Below are 15,841 nucleotides of genomic sequence, written 5' to 3'. Positions count from 1 at the left end.
TTTGCCATACTTTCTTCCTATAGGTCCCTCTGATTAGATATAGCCATTTCCCAATTGTCAAAATACTACATTTACTCTTACAGGAAGATAAGTACTGATTATTATTACTTTTACATTCAGATGGTGGCTTTGGTTCTAACACCCTTTTTAAAGTTTATGTTTCCATTATTAAGGTTTGATTAATTCCCAGCAGGAAAACTTTCCAACCATTGGTATTATTAGTACTATCCAGCAGTTCTGTGTCATGCAACTTCATATTTAGGCCTCCCACTTTCCTATTTACTTCATCAGCATGTTAGGTTTCACTTTAATATCCACGTTAATTTACAGATTTATTCATTACACGTAGAAAGTCAATCGCTTCCTGATATTGATTTTATTTGTAGCAAAATGGATGATTTTTACTTTATAGCATATTTAGCAACTCTCTGTTTCAGGATAACCTTAAATAAAAGACAATGTAGTCAAAATCACATTGTATATTCAAACAAGTTGACATTTGATAATTATTACATATTGTCTGTTTGTAAAACAAAAGACTTCTCAAAGTTTAACTATTATTTAAATAGTAATATGAAAAAAAAAAAGATACGACCAGTAATTAAAATTGGGTTGAAAGGAATCAAAATATCTTTGTAACATACGCAAACTAAAGAAGAGGTGAGACTCTAAAAATCATACTGTTTATAAAATTGAGTAGCTAAATAAATTCATGTTGTAAAACTTAATGGCATCCCTGTGATGTTCCCCGTGGGTATACAGAGTATTGCTCTCTAAAATAGTATACAGTCATTATGCTAAACAGAGGAATTAACATTTGCAGAGAACTTGTGCTATGTAAAACCCATTACCTAATTTATTTTAAAAACAATCCTGTCATGTAGATATCACATTCCCATTTTACAGGTAATGCACTAGGCCCAGACGCAGTGAATAACATATTCTGTTTCAGTCAGACCTAACGGTGCAGAACCCAATGTTCATGTGCACAACCCCAGGAAGAATCTTCCTCCATCTCTGTTTCCTCCACCACCAGGAAGTGTACCTCCTCCATCTCTGTATAGATCATGAAACTTCATCATGTGAATAACTCTACAATGCAGGGAATACCATGTACTGCACTCAATTATAATGCAATCTACGATTGTAAAGATGCTACTTAAAATCATCAAGAAATATATTTCTATATATGCCTTTAAATCTTGTGACCAACACAATTTTTATAAAAGGGTTCCATCATATTTGATCATGAAATATATTTAACTATTAACTATCAAATTTTAAAATATATGGTTTTACTTACTCCATGATTACAGATATAATTCAGTAAAATATTTATTTGTAATTATTTAGATAAATGTAAAAATTGCATGGGCTAAATTACTATTTTATTTTTTTGTGGTCTAAAATATGGTGCCCATTAGACATATTTTTTTTCTGTTGAGTTAGATTTAATGTGGTTTTTGATAGAACAAAAAAAGTAAAATAATTTGAATAATAAAAATAAATTTTAAGTTTAGAAGCCTTTATAAAGGCTATGGAAAAAGATTTAATGGAAGTCTGAGGAAATAATACCTAAGATATTCTGGAAAAGGAAACATTAAAATTTTCCACTCTAACATCTTTCACATTTTTTCTTTTAAATTTATATAGATAGGGGCGCCTGGGTGGCTCGGTCGGTTAAGCGTCTGACTTCAGCTCATGTCATGATCTCCCAGCTCGTGAGTTCGAGCCCCGCGTCAGGCTCTGTGCTGACAGCTCAGAGTCTGGAGCCTGCTTCTGCTTCTGTGTCTCCCTCTCTCTCTGCCCCTAACCCACTCACATTCTGTCTCTGTCTCTCTCAAAAATAAATAAACATTAAAAAAAATTAAAAAAAATAAATTTATATAGAAAACATAAATAGAAACGTAACTGAAAATAAAAATGCATATTTCAAAAATACTGGCATATTCAAATAGATATAACTCTAGATTCTTTATTTTTCAAAAACATCTATATATTCCATGAAAGACATTTATTAATTTCCTCAGGAGTACTAGTTCATCTGTGAGAAAGAACTAGCAAATAATCATTAGCCATTGGGAACATTTATGGTAGCATCGCCTGAGGCAGGTTCTCTGAAGATTGCTCACAGAGAATTTCTGGAACTCATCAGCAGACAATATTCTCTTTAACTTGTATATTAATAAGGGAAAAAGAAAGTTGTATCCAAGTTTGGTTGTCAAGAATAGTTTAGGATTTATTATCTGTAGCACCTTAAAAGAAGGGGCTTTAAGTGTGCTTCTTATCACAAATTGGGAATAATTAAAATGTGTAATTAAAATATATACTTTGGAAGTAGGCTAATACAATGGAAAGCAAAACATTCATTAAATGCAGTGAGTTTGGCAATGAATGCATTGTTTTATGTGCTGAGTGTGGCTGACCACCTGAAATAGATCAGAAATAATTTTGATTATAGGAAAACCACAGGATCCCAGGAAGACAGAGTGAGATCTTCTGGGAAATATTTAATTGTAGCCATGTGGCAAACATACTTTAATATTTGGCTGACTGATTAATTTCTGTGTGTATTCTTTAGTAGAAAACAGATCTCACTAGGGCTCAATCTAACACTGCATTCAATACTTTCATGCTTCTGAAAAGTTTCAGCTGTATATTTTGGATGCAATTCTGTCAGTTGCATAAAGAAATACAGATGTGATCACTTATCATGAGAGAAAGCTGGTGCTGGAAAATTCCCAGGGAAGATGGGAGATAAGTCTAACCTTGCAGAGTATCCTGATGATTATCAAACACCATATGGCACAAAGACAAACAAATGGCGTTAAAACAACATAACCATTGTTCAATACTTTCAGACATTTATGTCAATATAGCAAGGAGGAATGATAATAAGGATGGTTGGTGGAGATGTATGCATGATGGTGTGAGGCAGAGTTGTCCTAAAACATATTAAGACATAACAGTATTGGAACAACTGGATTCTAGTTCTCTTTGACTAACTACCTGTGTGAAGTTTACCAAATCACTCTGTTTTTCTGGGTATCATTGCAAAAATCCAAGATTGAATAATTAAATGATATTTCAAGTTTCTTAATGACTTCAAAAATCCATTTATTTAAAAACAATCTCAGTTTTCACTTATTTATGTTTTCTGGTATAAAAAATTGATTCTTTACTTATCAAATAAGTTATGGTAAAGCGAGGTACAGCATGGTGATTACAGTTATATTGTGTATTTGAAAGTTCCTAAAAGAGTAGATCTTAAAAATTCTTATCATAAAAAAATAACTATGTATGGCAATGAATGTTAACTAGACTTACTCTGGTGGTCATTTTGCAGTATTTCCAATATTAAAACCTTACGTTGTATACCTGAAACTAATATAACGTTTTAGGTCAATTACATCTCCATTTATTTTATTTTTTTTACATTTTTAAAAAATATTTGTATTTATTTTTGAGACAGAGAGAGACAGAGCATGAGCAGGGGAGGGGCAGAGAGAGAGGGAGACACAAAATCCAAAGCAGGCTCCAGGCTCTGAGCTGTCAGCACAGAGTCCGGCACCAGGCTTGAACCCACAGAGTGTAAGATCATGACCTGAGCTGAAGTTGGATGCTTAACCGACTGAGCCACCCAGGCGACCCTACATCTCCATTTAAAAAAGAAAGAAATCTTTTTCTTTAACCATAAAAATTAGATAGTAAGTTGTCTATTCAGTAGATTTAATGCATTTTAATACTATTTTAATTTATAATTCTCTCAACTTTCCCTCATTATTTCTTTCAGTTGAGTTTTGGACTACATTTATTTTGACATTTTAAGTAGGCTCCATGCCCAAAGTGGGACTTGAACTTATGATCCTGAAATCAAGAGTTGCATGCTGTACTGACTGAGGTAGTCAGGTGCACCTGGACTACATTTTTTATAACTAAATCTTCCCACCCCCACCCGCCCCCTCCCCACACACATAAACACATATTCAGAGTAGAAAATATTTCTGGCTACATGGTAAAATAGCAACTAATAAAAATGTAAGTAAATCTATATCTATTTTAAAGTTGCGATCATAGTCAATTAATATGTCTTTTAAAGTTCTATTAAAATGTATTTAATAATTAACAGATTTTGAGTAAAAGGAAGACTAACACTTTGATTGAAGATGATTTTTTGGTCTTGAATAAGTGTGAATGGTGTCCTTGAATTGTGAACAATGTTAAGTAGTTAATTTATTTTTCTTCTTTGGAATCTTGTAAGTATCAATTCTATTTCCAAAGACTATTCACAAATAGGGTGTATTATCACACTCATCCATCAAATTCAGTTACTATCCAACCAAGTAGTTGAATTAGGTGTTGCCTATATTGGATATTGATTTTTTTTTAATTTTTTCTTTTTCTTTCTTTTTTTTACAAGAAAAATATTTATTTAGGTTTGGTCACTATAGGTAAGATATACTGGAAGGCCACCTGGGTGGCTCAGTCGCTGAAGCATCTGACTCTTGATTTTAGCTCAGGCCATGAATTCACAGTTGGTCATGAGATTGAGTCCAGCATTAGGCTCTGAACTGGGCATGAAGCCTGCTTAAGATTCTCTCCCTCTCCTTCCCTCCCCACCTCTCTCTCAAAAAAGTTAAAATTTTTAACTACTATAGGACTTCATCAGCAAGTCCAACTTTTAGTGATACAACCACTGTACTGGGCAAAGTTAGCAGTCAAAAACCCACATCTACCCTAACATAAGTACAACAGCATGACCGAGAAGGCCCTTACACAACACAGATTCTAGGATAAACACAGATTTCTACAGACATCATTGTGTTACACTTTAAGGAAAGCTTTCCATTCACAACTGCACATTAACTCATATACAAATAACTTGACCCTACATAAAAATGTCCTTTCAACAACATTCAAGGTAATTAATTGTCACAATTTTCAAAGTAGCAGAGGTATTAAAGAAAGGAAAAAAAAAGAAAAAGAAACACACTCACAAAAAGGTAAATTGTGACAAAAGTAAGCGTTAATTTTCTGGACAGTATCCTGTCTCAAATTAAATGACACTATATAAAGTTTGCTGGAAAAAATATTCCAAAACTGAGCCCTGTACATTTATACTTGAGCCTGAGCCACTCTGAATGTGGCAGGAACCTGTAGTTCAGTTACCTTTCCCATGCACTTTTTTCTCCTCTTGAGGGTCATGATTGCAGTCTGTGTCGTTTGAGTGGTGTGTGAGAGAATTTTCACTGCCCGCGGGAAAGTCTACACTTACGTACACCCACACTGAGTTGGTTTCCATAACTACTACCTCCTCTGCAGGTTCTCTCCTCTGAGCTCTTGGAGGATTTATTACCATTCCCCGGAGAAAAAAAGCTGTCTTCTGCTATGTCCCTCCCCCTGCGAAATCCAGACCTAGATGTGCTCTGCCAGGAGGAACTGCCATTACTTGGACCTGGACCGTTGGCCAGCCGACTGCAGTCTTTCCCTGTGGCCTCTGCCTGTCCTTCAGGCTCAGAAGTGTAGTCTTGCTGGTACTTGGGCTGGAACCTGAGATTGTTGCTATTGGTACTAAGCCAGCTGCTGGCCTGTCCCTGTCAGTTGCTGCTGAAAAACTAGCCTGGTGCTCAGCATGCCCTCTACTTCTTCCTCAAGTTGAATGATGAAGTCATTCAGTGCATCCTGACTGCTTTTAAGTTCCTCGCTGTTTTCTTCCGTAAAGCCAACTCTGCTTCAAGTTGTGCGACACGTCCCTGTGACAGCTGACTTCGAAGCTCTTGAAACACTTGGGTAAGCATTCAACACTTTGCCATTCACACTTTGCCTGTTTGGCTCATTCGAGTGTAGACCCAGAAGTTCAAGAGTCACAAAGTCCACATTCTTATTGGCAAAACTGATACACAGTGTCTCTAAGTCACTATGCTCATGGTTCAGAGCAATGCATGTTCCCTTTTTACAGTTTACTGGACTTTTACGTGTTCAAATCACGATTTTAAATCTCTAGGTTTTCATTCCTCCAAACTATCTGAAGACACAGTGTGCCACATAGACTTGAGACTTTGGTTTTTCTATTTGTTTCCAACAGAAACATTTCTCAAGTGTCTACATGCTCTAGAAGGGGAATTTTGGGGAAGTGGCTACTTCTTTGGAATAGTCCCATACCATCAGGACTCTGAAGCAAGGGGAGGGTAAAGAGAAAAAAGCTAAAACACAAGGTTCATCTGATAAGTTTTACATTAGTCATGATAAGCTGAAAGTGTAAGATTGTGGCTTTGTCTCGAATAGCCCAAGTCTTGCTGTGAAAGTACTCGGCTGTCCTACTATAGCTTTTTCCTAGTGGGATGGTCATTCAAGTCTTGGCTGGGGAGTATGATTTGTTTACCTAGCAGGCATAAACTTCTAGGCACTCAGTTCATTTGGAACTTGCTCCAGTTTGCCTTAAGTCTGTTCATTTTTAGGAAAAACAAGTTGATCACTGGGTCTACCATTGTGGATCTCAGTTGGGCACTGCTAGGCTGTTGGATTTGCCTGAGGTACTGCATTTGGGTAGTTCACTCTTGTTTCTTTTGCTCCTTGGTTGCTAGTCACATTACAAGGATGTCTTCCATGAGTGCAGGCTCTTACGGCTTTAGTTTTTCATCAGACTCCCTTAAGCCAGGTCCATCATTATAATTAAAATCTGGAGTGCCTGGGTGGCTCAGTGGGTTAAGCAGCCAACTCTTGACTTCAGCTCAGGTCATGAGATTGAGCCCCATGTCAGGCTCCATGCTAACAGCATAGAGCCTGCTTGGGATTCTGTCTTGCTCTCTCTCTCCACCCCTCCCCTACTTGGAGGTGCTCAAAATAAATAAACATGTAAAAAAAAAAATCTGTGTACTTGCCCTCCAAAGCTTGGACAAATAGTTCATATTGTTTTCATCTTAAAATTAACTCATTTCCTGCATTAACTATGAAGTCTGTTTTACTCAAACCTTTTTGGGAAGAGGTTCCTCCTTGGTCAGCTTGAATCGTCTCCAGACAGAGGCTGTGCCAGTGCCAGTCACATAAGCCAAGGCCGTGCTGCTGGCTTGCAATCCAGGCTGCCAGGCCCTGCTACCTCTGGCCTCCCAACTCCTCCTCCTGCTGCAGCCCCTGTGCTCCCGCTCCCCTTTCTATATCATGTTTATTTTTGGTGTCTCTGAAACCTTAATTTTCCCCTGAAAATTAAAAGTTCTTATTATATGTAGATGGATCCTCCTAACACTGGATGACATGAATGAAGACACTGTTAGTCCACACTTGTGAACCAGATAATACTATACCAATTAGATCAATTTTGACAAATTTTATTTGACACTATGACACAGATTTTCAGTTTCTGTTAGCTAATTATATATAATAGTTGTGCATATATGCATGTATACGTATATATACACACATATATTTGCATACATATATGGTCATACTTACAATTTTATAGCTATAACTTGTGAAGTCATGGATGTTTAAGGATCGTTCTATAAAGCAGGTTATATTCAAACACAGTATTACAATTTTTAAAAGTAATGTACACAAATTCCAGAATGTCAGGATTTCCTTGACAGATTGCTGTAATAACGAAGAGATATATATGACTGCTGTTCCTATAGTAACAGGATAGAGTCAGGTAATCAAATACAGGATATATATATTTTTAAAATTTATACCCACCCATCCCCATCCACATAAATGATAAAAGTTTCTTCTTTGTATATACATTATTGGTTATACCTCATAACCAATAAATTTAAAAAAAAAAGTCTTGACCATATTCCTCTAATATTTCTAATAGGTTACATCTAAAATTTTTGAAATGACAGAAACTGGTTTTCTGTTGATTACTTGCTCTTGTTTGTGTTATGGTTTGATTTTCATGAAATACTATATTATAGACATAGGATAGATAAATGTAGAGTTAGAGATTTATATTTTTCTAATTTTATATGCAGATTAATTCTTACCATTGAGAGAATTAAATTAGATCTCTCCAACTCAGATGTGAATGCATATCTATGTATATCTGGGTTCTCAACATTGCCATAATTGACACCTGAGACTAAATAATTCATTATGGGAGGTTGTCCTGTACAATGTAAAATATTTAATAGCATCCCTGGTCTCTGTCCACAAAATGCCACCACCACTCCCAGTTGAGACAAGCAATGAATGCATACATCTCAGGCAATGTGTACCAAAGATGTCTTCAGTTGTTGCCAAATGTTCCCTGGGAGAGAGATTGGCCCCTGTTGTGAAAAGCTGGTCTAATGTTTTAAAAATATTCATTACCAGTCCAATACATATTAAAGATGATCAGGAATAAATTGATTCAAGCATTTGAACTATATGAAAATTAAATACAAAATTTTGATGAGTTTTCACAGACTCTTCTAATCATTCAAATCCTGGGTCTTTAAAATATTAGCTACATCAGTAAATTTCTTTCCTAAAAAAAAATAAGTCATTTAATAATATGTAATAAAAAAATCACACAATATATATGTGATTTTTAAAGGAAATTTAAAAGGTGTAAGATTTTGTGCTATGTACAAGCTAATTAATTTGCTTGCCATGTTTTCATGTATGCTGGTGGATGACATGAGATTCCTAAGTCAAAGACAGACAGTTTATTGCCAATCAATAGCAGTAGCCAGATTATCTGATTTATATGAGTTCCTGAAGTCCCATTTTTTTACAGGGAGACACAAAGAGAGCCAGATGATAACTACATACGTAGGGTGGATTATATTATGGGAGAAAAACTCTGAGTCTAGAGAGTTCAAATCTCATCTAATGGGGAATTAGTATACTGTCCCTTTGTTCTAAAGGTGACAGTATATCTTTCAAGCCTGTTTGCTATGAAAATATCCTATGAAAAAAGTCTGGAAGAAAGACAGCCCATGCTTTGCCCCCAAGATATACAAAAATATGAGACCCAGGGAGAATTGTTTCTCAACAGGTTCTACATACAGGTAGATTACATCAAATATAAACTCAAATTTAATTACTGCAAAACAAATGTTGAAACACTTTGAAATAAAGAAAGACTGGCATATACTGACTTTATCACCATTATAAAAATATAAAACCTATGTAAGATGTGTAACGGCTGGCCCTAAATTTTAAAATAAAAATAACCATGCTTTTAATCGTCTTCCTGTTTTCCACTTCTAGAAAGAGTGTCCTGTGGTAATTACTGAATCATATTTGAGAACTAGCCTACCTAGATTCAAATTTTGGGTTAGCTACTTACCAGTGATCCGACTTGAGAAGAGTTTTCTTTTTTTAACTGTTCACTCAGTTTTCTGTAAAAGAAAGATGCCAATACTTGTCACATCAGCTGTTTCTAAAATTATGAATGGTAATTCAACGTATACTGCATAGAAAATAAATTCTCAATAAATACTATTATTTTTCACTGTATGAGTGCATCCAGTTTGCAAGTCACTGAAGCAAGCATTGAAATGCCAAGATAAATAAGACACGATCCTTGTCTTCATGAAGATGATGATTGTTAGATGAGAGAAACATTCACCAAAAGTTAGTTATGTTATCTTTAAATATGGTAAAGTTATGTAGAAAATATTATACTTTCTATTAAGGTCTTTTTATGCTATATAATTAAAGAAAATATGAGTATAATTTATAAATTAAAAAAATTTATTTTAACTTGAAAAGTGAGTTTCCCATATCTCAAATAACCATATATAAATATACAAATATACAAATAACCATATTTTGTATCATGGTGTTTGGAGGTTGAATGAAAATTAAAACGCAATAATATTATTGCTTCTTTAAAAAAATTTTTAGTGTTTATTTTGGAGAGGGAGACAGAGAGTAAGCAGGAGAGGGACAGAGAGGGAGAGACAAAGAGACAGAATCTGAAGCAGGCTCCAGGTTCTGAGTTGTGAGCACAGAGCCCGAGGCGGGGGGCTCGAATTCACCAACCGTGAAATTGTGACATGAGCTGAAGCTGGACACTTAACCAACTGAGCTGCCCCCATTACTACTTCTTTTAAACCATTTAACATAGACATGGATATAATATTCATTCTAAAACATTGGCGATGTAGTAAAACATTGCTATATTTTAGCAGTCTAGTGAAATAAGAGATGGCTCTAACATTTATTACTATTTCCTTAAAATACTTTTAAAGTTATTTTTAAGTTTTTTTTAATGTTTTTTATTTATTTTTGAGAGTGACAGAGCATGGGTGGGGAAGGAGAGATGGAGAGAGGCACAGAATCCCAAGCAGGCTCCAGGCTCTGAGCTGTCAGCACAGAACCTGATGCGGGGCTCAAACCCACAAACCATGAGATCATGATCTGAGCCAAAGTAGATCAACTGACTGAGCCACCAGGTGCCCCTAAAGTTCTTTACCTTCTACATACAATTTCTAGAAAACTAAATTTATCTCAGATTGTGCCTTAAATTTTTGTTTCTCTGAATATTTTTGTGATGTTTCTGGGTTTAATTACAGGCTATTTTTTTTTTTAATTTCTAACTTTTCCTTAGCATTAGTATTCCAGCATAGACAGTTAGACTGATATTCTTGATATTTTCTAATATCGCTTCAAATTTTCTTTGTCTTTGGCAATTTGGGATGCTGTTTCTTTTACTTGACTCATCCTCCACGTCCATGATTCAGTTTAGATACTAACTCAGCAAAAATTCTCTTTGATCTTCCTAATGAAAAATTTCTGTAACATGCTTCTATCTTTCACCCATTATTTTTTTTCTAACCAACATTTGCTGCACTTTATGGGCCAAGCACTCTACAATGTGCCTAAAAGAGAGATTAAATAGGATACCACTTCTTCCTCTCCATGAACATGAGGTTTAGAAGTGAATATTGATTTGTAAACTTATTATTTTCATTTCAGACAATGACTTTCTGTAGCCTGTTAGCTATGTGAACAGGAACACACAAAGGTGGGGAATAAGCTCATACTTGAAAGTACTAGGAAACATCTAATGAATAAAATAGGAAACAAATTCTAAGGAGAAGGGCGGGGGGGAAGAGCATTTTAAAACCAGGGTATTTTTTACTGAAATCTTACGTTTGGTAGGCCTGGAATACAGGTTATGTTACAGGTAAAAAGCTGATGTAGTTCTTTGGAAACATAGATATTAGATCAGGACGGGTTCAAATATTTAAAAAACTCACACCAGGTGCTACAATTGTGTTAGACTTCATTAACTCTGACAGTAACATAGAAACCATATATGAGCTAATACTAGTTAATTAGAATGAGGATACCTCTGTTTGACGCTATACTGACTAGTGCAAGAAAAAACTGACAATTCCCCTCAAGATTTGTTTTCTCAGTTTCTCTTTATGTCCATGTTATGTCTTTCTTCCCTTTGACTTTTACCTCTTTATAGAACAGAAACAATGGGGAAACCTGAGATATTTGAGAAACCCAAAACTTTCCATGTGGCTGGAGTGGACTGAGAAGTGGGAAAAATGGAAGGTAATGAAGTCAGGGAGTTAATATGAAATTAATCATATTTTGTATCCTTCTATGGATTAAAATACATTTCCAGAAAATACATTTAAAATTTTCAAGAAAACTTTTAAAATATGTGAATACGAATAGATTTCTAACAGATGACCTCCCTCTAGTCCATACCGTGGAGGTTCCCCTCAAGAGCACACTATTTTCTTAAGGGTAGGTTATCAGTTTAGAGATTTTGTTATCACTACTATAAATGCAAATAGTATCTGTGGATTTTCAATTCATAAGGATTTCTAGGATCCACACTGGAATGAAGTATGTTTAATAAACTAGCACAAAGAATAGAAATACGAAGTTTTCATATTCAATTATTTTTGTTTGTAGTATTGTGCCAGTTAGTGATAAATTGCCCTCCCGCTCCGAAATGACCCTGTTAGATTGCTCTGTCAAAATGATACTTGCCTTTCTGCAATTTTTTTTTTTTTTTTCCTGTTCCAGCTGGCAAGAAGTTTTGTCAGTTGAAGGGACTGAAGAGGCGTTCCAGGAAGTTTTTCTTCCCAGTTCGCTTCTGCTCACTCACAGCAGTCGACTTCTGCAAGCATTGGCACACCTTCAGGGCCCATCCCTGGGGGATACCGGGCGGGCAACACAGAGCAGGCAGCAGCTTGCCCAAGCGCCCAGCCCCCTCCGCTTCCCAGCAGAGTCTCTCCAGCTCCGCCGGCGCTCGCTTGCAGATTCTTCTACTCCGGGCTCCTGCAGTGCACACCTGTGCGCACTCCCCTCCGCCTCCTAGCAGTGTCTCTATGGCTCCGCCAGCCCTTGCTTGCAGATTCTTCTACTCGGGGCTCTTACAGTGCGCACCTGTGCGCACTCGGCTGCAGGCGCCTTCCTCACTGCCTTCCCACACCACCGTGAGGTTTTATGGCAGAGTCCCTCAGACCCCTGATCACACTAGGCTTCCCCAGTGCCCTCCTCCTCCAGTGCGTGGCAGCCGACAGCACCCACAAAAGGACAGCTTTCCCTGTCACCCAAGAGGGCAGAGTTTTGGCAGGTTCTACTACAGGGTTAAGGTTAGAATTAGGGTTAAGAGAAGGGTTAGATACTTCTCTACCATTCGATGAGCCACAGCTGTGACTTCTCTAACAAGGCCCGCATGTTAGCCTGGGGGGAAGGAGTCTCCTACCGGCACTGGGTCTCAGCCCTAGAGCTAGTGACTGCTGTTTCTATATTTAGAGTTCTCTACTTCTTACTAGCCAATCTCTTCTTACTCTAATCTTCTATTTTTTTTATTGTTTATTTATTTATTTTGAGAGAGAGAGAGAGAGAGAGAGAGAGAGAGAGAGAGAGAGAGAGAGAGAGAGAGAGAATCTAAAGAGGCTCTGTGCTGCCAGCACAGAGCCTGGAGCGGGGTTCCAAGGGACAGACTGTCAGATCACGACCTGAGCTGAAATCAAGAGTCCTAGGCTTAACTCACTGAGCCACCCAGGTGCCCCTAATCTTCTGTTATAATTAAAATTATTTATATTAAATTCCCCTGTCGAAATTACTGTATGGTTTCTTTCTCCTGATTTGACATTAACAGATATAATTCAGGACAATGCAAAAATCATAGTCCACAATTCTATGTATTGATCTTACTCCGTAAGTTTAAATTTGACAGTATCCAATATTCTAGCATCATCAGTATTACTATAAGCCTTACCATTCATTTTGTAATGAATATGCAATATGAAGCTGGCACTGTTTTAGTACATTCATATATGTGTCAAGTCAGTGAATCCTTACAAAAACATATAAGACAATATTATTTTCCTATATTTAATGGATGAGTTAACCGACACTAAATAGTTTAAGTATCTTGTTCAGTATTGTATAACTCAGTTAAATGGCAAAGCTGATATTCACATATGGTGTCTCTGGCTACAGAATCTATGTTACTGTCATACCCTGTTAAGGTTTTATTGCCCTCAATATATGCACATCTCTCTCAAATAAGAACACACTTGTGTTAGTGTATTAATAACACAGATAAATAATATGTAGAAGTATCTTGGAATATTTCTACAAAAGCCAAGGAAGATGGTGAAGCCTTAGCACATTGCTGTATAATTCTCAATTACCATTAATTATAGGTACTGATCATATCTAAACCTGTATTAATGATAGACATTTAACCAGACACAATAAGTAAGTTTTCCAGAGCAATAAACTGTCTTGTTGCCTTTATATTTTAATTAGATTTTCATCCAGAATTAATTACTTCAATTATTTTTCTCCTTGTAAATATGTGTTTATTTTAATTATTGTTATAAAATATCTGGAAAAAATGTAGTGTGTCCAAATTTCACAAGTCCCATTCTCAAGCTCTCTGAATAGCAAATTCTTAATGTCCGGGATTTTCCTTACTGACACTTATGACTTATTAGTATCTGACTTGTATATAGGTAAATAAATGTCATCAGCCTCATCTCATAGAATATAAGCTACTTCTGGGGAAGAGCCATGTCTGTCTAATTCTTTAAAGCTTAGCACAGAGGCAGTTTGTATTGAATGAATGAATACATAATGAAAACTAAAATAATTCTCCCCAATTTTATTTCTCATTTAATACCTTCAAATCTGGGATGTGTTTTTCTTGGGGAGGAAGGGAGATCTGTTCTTATACATATAAATCATTTAGACCACATTGCGCTTTTAGTCCTTCCCTCTTTAACATCATTCTCTCTCTCTTTTTTTAAGTTTATTTATTTTGGGAGAGAGGGGAGGGGCAGAAAGAGGAGATAGAGAATCCCAAGCAGTTTCCACACCAGCAGCGGCAGCATGGAGCCTGACACGGGGCTCGAACCCACTAACCATGGGTCATGACCTGAGCCAAAACCAAGAGCTGGATGCTTAACTGACTGAGCCACCTAGGCGCCCCAACACCATTCTCTTGAAAACAAGTTCTATCATTCTACTATTAAGCCCTGCCTCTTTTTTATAGGTTCTGAACACTTTGTGCTTGGTAAGAGTTGATGATGGATTCTTTCATCTACAGTTTCTAACTAAACGAGGAAGTATAATGATGTAACACAATGCATTGCATTTTCTAGGTGTCAGTGTGTGGAATTATGTGCTTCCTCTAATGATGCTATGTTGAGGAAATGGAATGTAAAGTATCATTTTGAGCCTGTAAATGTGGCATGTTGCATAATGAAAAAGAAAAAGTGGCAGTTGTTCAGAGATATGCTGGTGGAGCCTTACTGCAGAATTATAACAAAGAATACTGAGGGTGAGCTAGAGGATATTTTAAGCTCTGCCTTCATCTTTTTTGTTTCTTCTCCAGTGCTATGTTTTAATTAAAAGAGTAAATTGAAACAGCCTGAATCTTTTAGCACCAATGTTCTCTAGGGATGTTACACAGCCAATTGGGTTAAGAACCAGGCATCTGCAACATAATTTTCAGCCAACTAGTCAATGACTAGCACTCTGGCCCTGGATAAATCTCATAATCCCTTTGTAACAGTTTCAATACTGGCAAAGTGTAAGGACAAGTTTGTCAGCACATAGTTCCACTCACTAGGAATAAAATGACTCTAAGGCAACACTCAGGACTAAGGGCTATTGAATTCACTCCAAACCCAGTATTACAAAGGGAAAAAGTTGCCAGATCTTGATGATTTACTTCAAATCATGATACAAGGAATTAATATTTAAGAGGAAACTGAAACATTTAATCAAAAGAATAATGAACATGCAGTATGTAGTTTGCACAGGAGACTTTTGCATATATGCCAAATAGATTATTAATTTCAGCAGACCATTTCACTGCCATTTTTTTCACTTTCACTTACTGATTTCTATGTAGTCAGTTAGTGAGATTAATAATTTCAGATATAAATGTGGCTTAGAATATCAAGTTGGACATTTAGATTTAGATTTAGGTGGCTATGGACTTCATAAAATTGAGGTACACACACATTGCTCTTTAATAGACTCAAGGGCCCAAAACAAACATAATTAACAATTAAAAATAAACTCTATCAAAACAAAGTGGATACTCTGATAGAAAAAAGCAACAAAGCATTCCCGCCAATTCCTTGTTCTGGTGGAGTTGCACATGTAACATTCAGGCAATCAGAATTTATATTTTCAAGATAATCTGCACATAGAAATCTCTGTTTAACAAGCATATACAATAACACGTTATTTTGACTAAAGTTCTGTCACCATTCCTGAGTGATTTCTCTTAAATTGCAGATGCCTAATGTTAACACTCTGAATTGGTATTAAAACCAATGGTAGAGAACTGGAATGATCTCTACTCTTTCCTGTCCTTTCCACATACTTCAAATTGTTTTTATTATTCATTTCTGTTTCTTAG

At 36.2% G+C, this 15,841-nt stretch overlaps 1 pseudogene; it reads right to left on the bottom strand.

The window, feature by feature from the left end:
* Positions 1 to 4,010: 4,010 nt before the first annotated feature.
* Positions 4,011 to 5,813, bottom strand: LOC128316026 (pre-mRNA-splicing regulator WTAP-like; annotated as a pseudogene).
* Between the last annotated feature and the right edge of the window lie 10,028 nt (positions 5,814 to 15,841).

Source organism: Acinonyx jubatus, chromosome B3 (genome assembly GCF_027475565.1).
Source record: "Acinonyx jubatus isolate Ajub_Pintada_27869175 chromosome B3, VMU_Ajub_asm_v1.0, whole genome shotgun sequence".
Classification (NCBI taxonomy): Eukaryota; Metazoa; Chordata; class Mammalia; order Carnivora; family Felidae; genus Acinonyx; species Acinonyx jubatus.
Note: the sequence above shows the minus strand (reverse complement) of the source record. Positions and strands in the feature narration are given on the sequence as shown.